This window comes from Pinus tabuliformis, chromosome 4_2 (genome assembly GCF_031772625.1).
Source record: "Pinus tabuliformis cultivar Carrire ecotype Pingquan chromosome 4_2, CPIR1, whole genome shotgun sequence".
In the NCBI taxonomy this organism is placed as follows: Eukaryota; Viridiplantae; Streptophyta; class Pinopsida; order Pinales; family Pinaceae; genus Pinus; species Pinus tabuliformis.
Window position 1 is genome coordinate 791,207,342 of NC_142304.1, and position 14,841 is coordinate 791,222,182.

General features: G+C 32.7%; 1 pseudogene; it reads left to right on the forward strand.

Moving 5' to 3' along the window:
* Positions 1-2,735: 2,735 nt before the first annotated feature.
* Positions 2,736-3,235, forward strand: LOC149172030 (non-specific lipid-transfer protein 1 pseudogene; annotated as a pseudogene).
* The last annotated feature ends 11,606 nt before the right edge of the window (positions 3,236-14,841 follow it).

Below are 14,841 nucleotides of genomic sequence, written 5' to 3' on the forward strand. Positions count from 1 at the left end.
ATTGAAGAAAGACATTGTAATAGTTTCTCATTCTCATATGATTAATGAAAAGTAGTGGAAGGGTTTTTCTGTGTTGGGTTTCCCTATAAATATTTGTGTTCTTTTGTTGTTTTGATGGTTGCATGTCATTAGATGTGTTTCTAAATTGTGATTTCCATTTCACAGAATAGTAGGGGAAATTGGTAATATCTTTTTTTAGTTCAAATACATCAGTGGTAGTAAATTTATATTAATTTCTACACTCTTAGGGTGTTGTAGGGTACAAATATCTTAGTGACGAGCAACTGAAACTGTTCCCAACACTCCCACTTCTACCTGGACCGCATTCATGGACTTTGGGCTTCTCACGCAAAATAAAACAACATTTGGCCAAGTGTATAGACCTTGCCCTTACCTCATATTTGATCAATGGGGTCGATGGGTTATGGTTGGTGTCTATACACGCAACATGGTTCCACTAGGGTGTGGTTTCACCAGTGCCGACTAGGTGTTGGACTTGCTAGCATGTCAACAAAGTCATATTCTCCCACTTCATCTCGACCTCGAAAACATAGTGTATATGGACTAAAAGAAACCTAGGCTAGGTTCATAAAGCAGAACTACAACTGTTGTGTGCCCACCCTCTTGTAGTTTCAAGGAGACTCATGGCCCAATTCCTAATACCTAAATTCTCAGTTTTGACAGAATAACTAGCATAGGGTTTGGTTAAACTAAGTATACCCATAAATTTGGAAATCAACTAACTGAATATGAACACATAATTGCGCATTCAACACACACATAATAATTAATAACATATTCTAGGCACACTTTAAAATTCATGTGCATACATGACACTATTCTAATCATGAAGATATAGTGAACATCAAAACTCAAACATTCTTTTACATTTACAAACATGCAAGATCTTGCAACATTCACAATGTAACAAGATTCATCGCACTCCATAAGGAAATACACATAAGCAATGTACACTTATCTGTGTGTTTAATGATGGCTGGAAAATGAAGGAAGTACTTCAACTTCACCCAATTGTAAGCCAAAAACATTGCAATCTTTATTGCAGCGGATTACATTGAGCTAGATCCGGGATGCATATTAAGGGAAATTAAAATTCGAGGCTTAATCACATAACCAGGAGAAGTAGTCCAATGTTTAGTTATTTTATCAATTGCTTTGCAATAGTAAGCACCAAAGTGGCTCATCGGCTAAATGCAACGGCATACAAGTTGTCTCTAATCGTATTAGTAGAGATCGAAGGGACAAAAGTGGAATTAATGTCCATCAAAATTTGTCGCATTCTTCAAAGTCGGCTGCCCCCACAAAACGAAGAGCCCAACAAATTGTTGTCTTTATATAAGATAATTCCCGCACAGACAATCCATTTTCTGCCCAGGCTGGCCGATATGTTACTCCACCACACCTTTCCGTAGTAATGCTCTACTACGAAATTTTCGACATAGAAAATTATACAACAAAAAGAGATTTTTTACTTGAAGCACAGTTCTCTCAAACAATAGTCGTGAAGTATTAACCACGGATAGAAAATTCCCTAATCGGCTCTGATACTAGTTGTTGAAATCAAAGAAGTAGAGGAGAGAATAAAACTAATCACATACACAACATGAGATAACAGGAATAGGAAGAATTCACTAAGGAGAGTAAAAACTACAATGGATAACCACAAATTTCTGTTTCACACCGGCCTTGGTCTTGGCTTACATTCTAAGGCTTAGGCAAATACAAATTTATAGAAGAGCACATAGCTGATAAGAATTAGCTACATGTGAAATTCATGTGGCCGATGTGGTAGGTTTAGTTGCAGACAGTGTCAGTTGTGGACGACGATATCTTTCGGCGTGAGTGGCAGTTGGTGACGGCAGAGGACGACGGCGACACCGACATTGGAGCAGTATACATCGGGTTTGGCATTTGCCTTCATGTTTAACAAATGGGTGGATAGTCGACAAATTACCGTTAGAGACCCACAAAAAGCTAAAATAAGCTTCTTTAAATTCCAATCAACTTCAAAACACAGAGGTTTTTTTTTTTGATCATCTGTACATGTGTAAGTGTAGTTTTTTCAAATATATAAATACATTTAGGTATATGATTTTGAATTACTTATTTATTTAAGTTCACTGAGATTATGAAATATTATTAAGTCTAGCAATACTCCACTAGTTTGGAATGTTATGCTGTTATCATGTTATTACTTGAAATGTTTTTAACGTTATAAAATATTTTTTCATTCATATTATTTTACAATAAATTTTTTTATTAGTAATGAATATTGGAATATAATTTATAAATATAATATATTAATGTTGAAGTAAATTAATTAATTTTAATTATATTGAAATTGCTTTTTTTTTTTTAATTGGTTAGGTTAAGCATTGTCTATTTTTTTATTTCCATTTGACATCTGTCTACCTGTAAAAGCTAGAATCCTTGTCATATTAGAACCTCCACAGCTCCGCTAATATCTCAATACATGCCATTTTATTCCGGAAAGAAATCCACATCCCAGACGCCATTTTATTCCCGAACATGCCCATGGCACTTAATATTTACTTAAGCATATTAATTTGCAGTAAACAACGTTTTTTTTGAAAGTGTCTTTTGTGTGTGTGGGAATTTCATATTCTAACGTTCAGATTCACGCGAAATTAACCGATGAAACTGATAACGCAGATTCTGCATGACCCAACAAACAAGCGATAGGGCCTGAGAATATTATACACGTACCTATAATTCTTGCTCCCACACCCACTATAAATAAGATCGCCACAAATCCCTTTCACAACTATCCAATTGTCGCAACCATCCGATTGTCGATTAATTTCCTTATTGTATCACAATGGCCGCGAAGAAGGCATGGAGCATGAGTGGCGCAGTCATCTGCGTTTGCATTTGGGCGTGCATGGGGGTTTTCCTCCACCAACCAGCTTCGGCTGCAATAGACTGCAACACCGTCACTCAACAGATCACATCCTGCGCCACGTATCTCACCCAGGGAACGCCGGTGCCACAGGAAGACAGCTCTTGCTGCCAGGGCGTTCAGAGCGTGTATGGCGACGCCACCACCACAGAGGAAATACAACACATCTGCACCTGTCTGAAGAACGAAGCCATCAACTACAATCTCAACGACAGAGCTCTTGAGAGTCTTCCATCTAACTGCGGCCTGCAGCTGTCCTTCACTATAACTAAGGATATCGACTGCTCATCGTAAGTACAGTCTACTGCTTAACCCTAGCTTCCCTCTTGATTTTAATGGCATCTTAATCAGTGATATTTTTATTTTTTTTTTATAGATTTTTGAAATATTTTGGAATCAGTGGGATGTAACTTTCATTAGTCAAATTAAAAAAACAAAAAAAATTCAAAAGTTACAATCCAATTTATGTTCACCATAGCTAGCTTTTCTGTTAAACAGCTAGAACCAAATTAGTTTTCTGTCAAAACCAAATCGATTATTTAAACCCATTCTTATATTTAGATTTTAAAATATTCAAAATCTACAATCCAATTACTTTCACTCTATTCATTTTCATATTTAGATTTTAAAATATATCAAAATCTACAATCCAATTACTTTCACTCCATCAAGATATTAAGATATTTAATTGATAATATAGATATATCACTCCATCAAAATGTTTAATCTATCATATAAATATTGGGTATGTAGAACTATATTAATTATTTGACGTAATTCTTAAATTAAAATTTTTAAAATATTTAGAAATCTACAAATTAATTATTACTATCACTGTGTCAAGAAGTTTAATTAACTTTTGATTATCGTGTTTGCAGCATCAGTTTATAGACGAAAATCCTGAAATCCCTCCGTTTTGGAGGACCATTCGCCGTGTTGATCGTTACAGTGCAGAATATCTTCTAAATACTATGGTTAATGGTTGTGGATCCACTGTTCCATAATCCTTTCCGGTCAATTAAAAGAACTGAATAATACAAATACGGGATTTGAGCATTTAATAAAGAGAATATTGGAGCTTTATTCAGTCTCCAATGTTTCCACTTATTATGATTTGATTTGCATTTAAAGGGTTGTTAGTAATATTGAGAATAAGGCTTTTCAACCTTGGTGATTAACGCATATGTCATCTGAAATATGTCATCTGAAATTATGTTTTGGTGATTAACTCGTATATCATCTGTCTCCACTTATTATGATTTGATTTGCATTTGAAGAGTTGCCTGTAATATGTCAGAATGATGGCTTTTCAACTTTGGTGATTAAGTCATATGTTATCTGAAATTATGTTTTGGTGATTAACTCATTTATCATCTGAAAAATATTGTAGCTGAAATTATGTTTGGTTGGTTTGTTATGATATGGCTGTTGTTGTATGATATTTATATTAAATATTTTTCATTGATTTTTAAGTGGATTTACAATTATTTGAATTGAAATTTTAAGAAAGTAAATAAAAAAAAATGTTAAACATTCTTAGAAATATTTATAATTTGTTTTTTTATTTTATAACCAAACAAATATTTATAAATAAATTATTGATTTTGTTAATAAGTCAAAATATTATATTTAATTTCATTTTTATTTAATTAAAATTTTTATAATATTTTTAAAGAGAAAGTGTTTTTTATTAAAATTGGTTAGACTAAGCATTGTTTACTTTTTTTCATTTTTATTTGACATATGTCTCGATGTGCACCATGGCATCTGTTCGCGTGTATGGGCTAGAATCCCTGTTTGATTGGGACCTCCATAGCTCCGCAAATATCATGCCATGCAATAAGGACTTTTGCAAAGATGGGCATGCCGCATATTAACACGCATATTAACACGTGGAACTCCAGATTCACGCGCGAGATCCTCCACATGAATGTAGGTTATGTAGCGAGTTATCATATGTTCACCACATCGTGCAAATGCTCAATTGTCATGTCAACATTGTCAAGCTCCTCTTGTAATGGAGCTCGAGCGCCTTTGCTTCCTCTCCTATCGATCTTTTCCTTCAATTTACGATGCAACCCATGAAGCGCTAACGCTGATGAAGAATGACCCACATGCACCGTTTCGATTTCAATGATAAAGCATCCATAAGAACAAATTTACGATGCAACCCATGAAGCGCTAAGGCTAGTGAAGAATGGCCCACATGCACCGTTTCGATTTCAATGACAAAGCATCCACAAGAACATAACAAATGAATATTGTCATCACCATGTATTCATATAAAATTTCATGTTCGAGGAATTGAGCCTTGCTTGAATTCCCACTTGTTGGGGTTGCTAGCAACTTCTATTCTATTCTCCTTAGCACCAAGTTGCACTTGTCCAATTTAGATTGTTTTTGGCAAGAGGCATGCAGACCGTGCGCCTCTTTCTTGACCGAATGTTTGCCTTTCATGAACCGAGATTACCTAAGTTTGTAGTTCCGCGATGATATGATCTAGAGCCTAGACCTAATTTGAATGCTTGAATGTCATCCAAGATACAAAGTATCTCATTCTCAATGTTGCGGAGCTAGTGATTACAACAACTCCATCAATTTATTGAGCACTGCTTTGTCGAAGGTAAATAATAACACCGAATTAATGCTTTTTCAATTTATTATGTGGTGATTGGTCAATGGGGTCGTTGTTTAGTAGTGGTGGCACACTCTTTTTTTATTGTCTCTCACTAAAATTCAATTATGCCAAAGAAGAACAAGTGTTTTAGGCCATGTCCAGGTATTGGGGGAACTTGATGGAATAGTAAAGTTGTAGGGGTAGCTATTGGGTGAATTTGATAGAATAGTAAAGTTGTAGGGACAGGTATTGGGTGAACTTGATGGAATATTTCCGCTATAGGGGTAGAGTTTGTGATGGAGTTCTCAACAATGATTCTCTTGAGTGCAATAATGTTTCCCTTGAGTTTAAAGGAAAATAAAGCAACATGGTTAATTCGAGAAAAAATCACAATGGGGTATTTTTATTATGCTCATTCTAAAGCCTTATGATTATTTGACATACTGCAATGTTAAGATGGACATGGTTTGCAAGGGTTCTTGATTCACTAGTGTGTTGGGTGGAGTGTCAAGTTCTGAGTTGGGGTTTTATTTTTGTTTGGTTTGTCACACTAGATAGCATGTTAAGGACTGATGAGCCTAGGTGTAAGTCCTGTACAATTTTGACATAATAGATGCTCCTCAAATCTGACATTTAAGTCTAGATATGTTTGTATAAATAGAAGCACTATAAAAAGGAAGGGATAAATATAATAGAATAAATAGATTTTTTTTACCTCCATGACACCAATTGGTCTATGAGACAAAAGGTATACTTTTTATTATACCATTCATGTACAAAAGTATGAAAATCATATCATATTCCAAATGTTGATGGAATTGTGCCAAATCTCTCTTTTAGTTTTCAGATTTGATCAAGCTTCATTTGGGTGGAAAAGAAGAAAAGAGAAAGAGGAAGAGAGATGATATCCCAACTTTTGCCATCCTGTCTTGGATTCAATTTGAAATTTGAATTATTGTTTACAGGGCATAATTGTGCCCAATCTCTCTTGTAGTTTGGAAACTTGATCAAGTGTCCTTTGAGTAAGTGTTGAGCAGTAGCCACCTTTAAAGAGGCAGATGCTTCCACCTATAGTTTAATTTTGTATGGTATCTTTCATGATCTCTTTAAAGAATTGCCATTTAACTGATTTGGAATAAAAGGGAAGAAAAAACCATTGTCTATATTATTGGGGGTAATTAGGGTTCCAATGTTAGGATCTTTATAATTATGTTTGAGTGCTACGAACATGGTATTCAGGGACCCTTGCTATGTGTTTTCTTTATGCAGGTGATAAATCCGTCCAATGTCAGTGTTGATGCAGAAGATGAGATTTTGGTGTTGGAGTTCGATGAAACCTTGCCACATGATGAGACAATTTTGGACATTGAATTTCAGGGTACTCTGAATGATCAGATGAAGGGATTTTATCGAAGGTACATGTGTTGTTTCATTTTTCTTCATATTTTTTGTTTTTCTTTTTTCCAAAATTTAGTCTTTTTGGAAGGGTAAAGTCCAATGCTCAGAGATTTTTATTGTTTAGAAAATTTAATGTAAATTTATTTAGACACAAGCTCCTATGGAAATGGATTATACTTTCACGTTAGGCTATGGATGCTACAAGATGCTACAAACTTCTAACCAAAAGTAGTTGAATTGACTTGTTGACTTGCATGCTTCAGTGCATATGTGATCAATGGTGAGAAAAGGAATATGGCAGTTGCTAGCAGATGATTTTTGGGATGAACCTTCTTACAAGGTACAATATTAAAAATACCCATGCTTTTGATGTTGAAGTAGTAGTTTTTGTAAGTGTTATTGTGATAAATTTGTTAGCTAAAAAGGTAATAGTGGAAATGTAATAAAAGGCATATGCAACTGAAGTGGAAACATAGTAAATATGAGGTTGGCTTGTAAATTGAAGTTGAAGGGAGCATCCACCTTTGTCCTCCTGACCTGTATCTTGATATGAAAGAGTTGGTCATCTCCTTCTCTTTTCTGTGGTGGAGGCTACTCATGTTCACCTTTCTTTGCATTGTTTTATAAATAATATTTTTGTCTACATTTGATCTCCTCAATCTTTTTGTCTACATTTGATTTCCTCTCTTTTGGTTTCTTGAATCCATACCTAGCATGATCTTCTTCTTAGGATCCCTTTACAATTCCTTGTATTCAATGTAGGACGTGCTTCCAAGTTTTTTTCTTTGGTGTTACTGTCTATGGTTATAATGGTTGCAATGGTTACTTGGATCCTTGCACTGATGCATAGTGGTGACATTTTCATTGCCTTTCCCTTTCCACCTCTTTTCTTCTTGGAAGCACATTGCTGGTTTGTTTGCTTTGAATCACATAATTGTGCTTTCTTCTTATCTCTCTCTAGGTATTGTTCTTGTAGAAAAGTACACAAGTGTTTTCAATGGATATAGGCTTGAAGAGCATCAGATGCCTCTTTTAAATGAGTATGTAGACCACCCAACTTGAGGATTTCCTTTGTGCCCTTGGGAGATATTACCAACTAAATGTCTTGTTTACCTCCTCTCCTCCTGCATCACATGGCCACGATGTTTAATTCAATGTCAAACATTTATATTCATATGATGAAGGTCATAGATTTTGTAACGAGGAGAAAATTCTCAACTGCTGAGTATATCCCTAAAGAATATTACAAGTGAGGGGCCACGCTGCATTTTCAAGTCATTATATAATTAATCAATGCTTAGACACCCATCTAACTAGAATTTAAACCTTCATTATATTAACTGAAGAAAATATTTGAATAAATATAAAAATTCTAATATTTACTTATATTAAATATTAAGAAAAAAAAGTAATGTATATCCATGTAATTAGAATTTAAACCATAATTATATTACCTGAAGTAAATATTATTATTCCAATAGTAATAAATATAATAATATTTATATTTATTATAAATATAATAAATATAATTTATTGTAAATATTTATATTTAAATATGAAAATTCTAATATGAGTGTCCTAGAAGCATATTCATTGAGTATATTTTTTTATCTAAAAAGTTAGTTTAATGTATTATTGTTAAAATTGTTGTACATTTACTAATTATATGGAAGGTGTCTCTCTGCAGGGTTGGGTTGGGCAGAGACTCTACCAAACTAACAAGTTGGCAATTCCCAACAATTTCTGACTGGTTAATTTTCTTGCCTAGGTCTTTGAAGTTGTCCTCTAGGTTGTATTGATTAGACTCGTGAAAGCTATTCTGTAAAACTAATTCATTTTTCTTCGCAATTTTCCCTACCCAACATAACACTATAATAAACCAAGTATTTTTCAATACTCCAAGAATCAAATAAGGAATTGTATAAATTGTCATGTCATTTACCTATTTACCTACCTAATTTTCCATCAATCATGTTACTCAGGGCATAATCAAATGTTGTAACTACAAATTTTCCACCAACAAGTAATCAACAAGTGAAATAGAAGGTTTCTCATAGATTTTTCTCAAAACAAATTAAAATAATCTTTTTTCTAATATTTATTCTATTAAATTTAATGATTTAGTTTTTCAAGGTGATCTTCCAAAGTATTGTATTCCTTCGGTGTATCTTTGCACCTTTAGGGGAAATTGCTAGCTTTTATCATAAAGAGAAATTGAATTTTTAATTTGAATGGTGCGGTAGTTGGGATGAAACAAAAAAAAAAATGAATGACGTAACTCTTAATTTATTTTATAGGGAAATTTTTTCAATTAAAAAATTTACAATATTAGATATCTCATAAAATTTTAAAACTTTTTGCAATTTAATGTTTTGAGAGTAAGAAACTTCTAATAAATATTATAATGAAGTACCTCAAGGGTCTAAAACATAGGAAATGTTTACATCTCAAGAGATTTGATCTCTCTCGGTGCTCGATAAATCCAAAGTTAAGATGGATCTAGACTGGTTTTAATTGTGTGCATCATGCACAACCGTATGAAATTTGTCTAATACTTTAGAAATGTATAAGATTTATTTGATGAATTCTTTCTTTTATACATATCGTGCACATTATGTCTACATTTATATTAAACACTTCAATTTCAGCATATTAGTCCTAACACATATGGCATATATGAACATGAATTAATCTATAAATTCTATCATGAAATTTTCAATGTGAAATATTCATATCAACGAGAGTTGCAAATTGGGTTTGGGAATATGTGTCTTTTACACACATTTTTCATAAGATTTTCTTTTTCATTTTGTACTATATTTGTGTTGGTTCAAGATTATTTTTTTGTTCATTTCCCTTTATTATTCATCCTTTTGTTTCCACCTCTTCAATTGTCACTCGATTCATGTTATTTTGTCGGTTTCCTCTTCATTGTGCATTTTATTAAATTCTTTAATATTGATATAGTTCAATTATCAATTATTGTGCCCTTCTTTGTCCCTATTTTCTTTGATATGTTTTTTGTGGTTCAATTTTTTCCTTCATCTATTCTTCCTGTACTCTAGTTTTCATTTGTTGTAACTGTGTTTATTAATTTTCACTTTTCTAATTCACATGAAAAGGATTTATGACTCATACTATACTTACGACATTGAATGCACTCTTAACACTTCATTAATCATGACACAAAGCAAACACAACGTCAAACATCATTTGAATATTGTTGGTAGCATGGGGAGGTACAAGAGGACTCAACAAGAGAATTCTACAAGTTTGGTCAAGCTAAAGAAAAAATTAACAATATTGAATTCAAGCTAACCATTCTAGGTAGGAGATCAACCAACATCTCATTTTCCAAAAATCAAGTTTAGTGATCAACCAATGCAGATTCTTAGATATTCTTCCCAGTTGTTATGACTCACTAGTTTTTTTCTTGCAACACTAATATACTTTTTTGTTTTCTCTCGAATAAACAATGTAAACTTTGAAATGGGAGCTGTGAACTCAAAACAGGAACTCTAGCAAAAAAAATCCCCAAAACATAAAAAACAGTCCAAAAAAGTAAAAGTGTGTATATTGGAACAATGTTGTATTTTTTTAGGGTTAATTTTTAACATATTTAAAAGATGGTAGTAAAACAAATTTTTTGTGCAAAATAAATTAAAAAAACATAGTAATGTTTCTGGTAGAATAACATTTTTCTTTCCCAGGTATAATTTGAACATTTTTTAGTAATGGTGTTAAAGATAAAATAATGGGATCCAAAACACATTAAAATTCCAACAATTTTCATCCATGTCATTAAAAATATAATAATATGACCCTAAAGATCGCTAGAAGTATCATTGTTTTCAACCATAACATTAAAGATAAAAAAATTGAAATTTTTTCAAGCACAGAATTAAAAAGATCTAAGTTTTCAACACATTTAAACCATGACCTTATGAACAAATTACATGACTAAATTAATGAAAATACCAGTACTTGTAGATTGAATGAAACATAAATTATATCTCTAAGTTATTGTTCCATTGTGGATATTCTAAACAAATAAATTCATCATAATTAAAACATATAATCCAACAAACACAAAAATGACTCATAACTTCATGTAACATCATACGAAAATCAATTTTTTTATTTCAATATACCATGCAAACATCAGTTATATAAACTATCTTAGAGAATTATTCAAAATCACTCATATCTTCATTAGAGGACTTTTGAAGTCTAAAATGGGTCTCCTAAGAAAAATTTACAACCAAAATAGATTTTATAAGAACCAATAGGATTCAAGATGATGATGTCAACCATGGGGAGAGATTCAACATATTTGGAGTAAAAAAATAAAAATATTAAAACATAATAAAATAATAAAACTACTTTTTCAACTCATATTTTTAACTTATCTCCCTAAGGTTTTACTCAAATTTTGAGTGGGAGTACTTGTTGGATGAAAAATTAAATTCCTCATCAAGGATCACCCATGTTGCATACGTTTGATGGACCTTGCTACACGAAAAATGAGAAATACATGAAAAAATGTGATTTCAATCACATTTTCCATGTATTTCTCATTTTTCGTGTAGTAGGGTCCATAAAAAATATGAAACATGGCTACTCCTTAGATGAAGAATCAAATTTCACATCCAACGAGTGTTTCCCCTAGAAATTTGAGTAAACCCATAGGGAGATAAGTTGAAAATACAAGATGAAAAAATAGTTTTTTCTTTTTTTCCCTCTAAGATTTGATGATGTAATCTAATATTATTTTATTATTTCCACTATTATTTTATAATTTCCTTAGGAGGCCCATTTTAGACCTCAAAATTTTCCCTAATTCTTGCACACCATCAGAATTCACATCTTAAGATGAATGACTAGATGCATATGAAGATGTTATATATTCTTCTCTTTCATCAGCTAGTGCCTCATCTGAGTCAAAATGCATGCCCACCATTTTAGGTTTCAAAATTCTTCTAGATCTAAGACTAGGTTCCTCAGACTCCCATCTCAACACTTTTTCTTCTGGTAGCAACCTCTTTAGAATCTCTATTGTCCTGAAGCGAAGAGTTCCCCTATTTGTTAAATTGAAGTCATAAAAGGGTATGTCAAGATCCTCTAATTTTAAGAGGTCTGTATGGCGAAGATTTATATTTGTACCCTTTCTTTTTCTTTTTCGACCATTTTTTTATCAACTACCATCTCTAGCTTGTACACACCATTGAATGAGTGTGTATTTGTGGCATACCAATGTACTTCAACACCTGCAACAACTTCATTTTCTATAATGACCTTTATAACCTTGACAACCCAAAATGGATAGCCATTGACATCTCCATCTACTAGCACTGCGATCATGCAACCCTCCTTAATATCTTGTAGTGAACCCCCGTAAAGGTCTCCCATGGATTCACTTTGTACACAAGATATTTTGGAACCAATATACAATTTTCTTTCCTCTACCTATGAAGAATTAATAATGCCTTGAGATTGTTGTTGTTCAACAATGTTTCTTTCCTCATGTTCATTTGACACATTTTTTGGCAAAATAAATGGAGTTTTCAAAAGTATATCTTCATATGTTGTTCTTGAAATGATATCACTCTGATTATTGAAAAAAGACTCCCACCAAACTGAATCTTCTTCAGGCATGCATTATGAACTTCAAAAACTAATTGCAATAACAATATAGTTGACGCAAATATTGGATGATTTGAAATGAAGTTCAAAAATGCAAAACCTGATGACAATGCCCATTCTGTAGTAGTTGAATACAACTTGCCCCATATTAGTGCTTTTCCATCAAATGTTTTGATACGAAATTGATGTTGGAAGCTAATGTCATTAAATTGTTCAATGCATTTACCCTTGCCATGTGATCCTAGAATAAACCTTCACATGTCAATAGTTTCTTCCAGCACATGAAAAATAGGCTCTAACATGTATGATTTATTAATACATTCAATTAACGATGGCAAGATCCCAACATCCTTCCTCCTTAGTGTGATTGAAAAATGACTGAACATCTAATCAATATGGTTGTGAGTGTGCCAAACAAGAAAGAAACCAACCTTTACCTTTCGAAAAATTTTCAATTCAACAAGCATTTTTAGATATCTAAGAACAATCTGATTTTTGTTTTCACGATAAGTGTTATCCAATTGTAGATACAAAAATTCTTGAAGATTACCAGACCAATGAGAAAGCACATAATGAACTATGGTATTTTCAGATTTGCATCATTATGAATATTTGGAGCTATGAAGTATATGCTTGGTAACATTTTCCCATTGAAGACCATACAACCAACCAAGTGGAACCGAATAAAATTTTCCTCTTGTAAATTTTTGGGTGTCCTAACAAAATGTGGTAAAAAAAATTTCTTCTCTTCCATACCATCAATTATCAAATAGAAATATTTAGTAGATTACCATAACACTTCTTTTGATGCTTGTACAACTTTTACCTTTCACTTGTTTGCTGCTTGTGATGCTTTTGAAGTCCTTTGATAATGGAATCTAAATATAACATACAAGAAAGACATTAACAAATACGTTTTCATAGTTGATGACTATACAATTTTAAAAACTAATGTTATGAATGCTTACCTCTTTTTTCCCTTGAAATTTATCCCTTTTTGGTTTAAGAGAAGCACATGTATTGCAAACCCCCATCCTTGTCTTCTTAGGAATAGTAACAGATATTGTTGAATTCTTTCTTCCATATCTTCACAAAATATTGATATGTAAAAAATCAACCATTTCATTCAACACCTTCTGCATATTCTTTGTATAAGTTGTAGATTTCTCGTCTTGAGGAAGTATTTGGAATATGTATTATGAGTATGAACCACATTAATTGGTTTGAAACGTCAACCAAATCCTAATGATGTGATTAGTTCGAAAGAAATTTATCTACAATATGTATTGCATCTCTATTTGACATACATCCTCTATGCTTTGAAAAGAATCCTTTCATCCATGACATTGCATTATTTGATAATGGCCCAAACTCTCGTTTATGACGTACCTTTGAATAAAATGTGGGATCCTTTTCCAAATTTTCTTGGATTCTTGATAGACAAAAATTACCAATTGAATGAAGCATTTTGAAAGCCTTTATGCAGATAAATAAAGACCCAATATGATAATCATAACCTGACAATGTAGATTTCATGCACCCCATTAAATATGAATTTTTCATGCTTTTATTCATTGGAAAATATCTCTTCCTTTCCTCCAATGAAAACTTGAAATCCATATGTTTCAAGCAATCCTTTTGACAACATTCACTTGAAATTAGAGCACTGATAGAACGTCTTCTCGTGATATATTTTCTTTACCCCTTGTATAACTAGAACATCTTGGATTGATACAAAAAGGTCTGCTCCTACTCTCCGATACAATATTTGTTGGAAACATCTCCATCATTGAATCATCATCATCTGTATAAGCATTTTCATCATCATTAGGAGGAATAATATCCTCACTATGATCATTTTGAATATAGTTCGGAAATTCATCACCATCATTGCTTGAAAAATATTCATTACCATCTTTAGTTGCAGGAAATTTTGTGATTACCATCATCTGTGCTTTTGAAATACTGACTTGGAGGATATCATTTATCATCTTCATCTTTCCCTTCATCAGTGATACCATAATAGTCCTTAGAATTAGGACTAAACAGAAAATTTGACTCTGTTTATTTGATATTCTTCATCATGTGAATTGTCAGTGTTTCTCTCATAGTCCTTAGGATTAGGACTACGAGGAAAATGTGACTGTTTATTTACTGGAAATTCTTCACCCCGCCCTTCGTCACTGTTGCTCTCATAGTCATAAGGATAAGGATTAAGTGAAAAATGTAAATCTCTATTTAT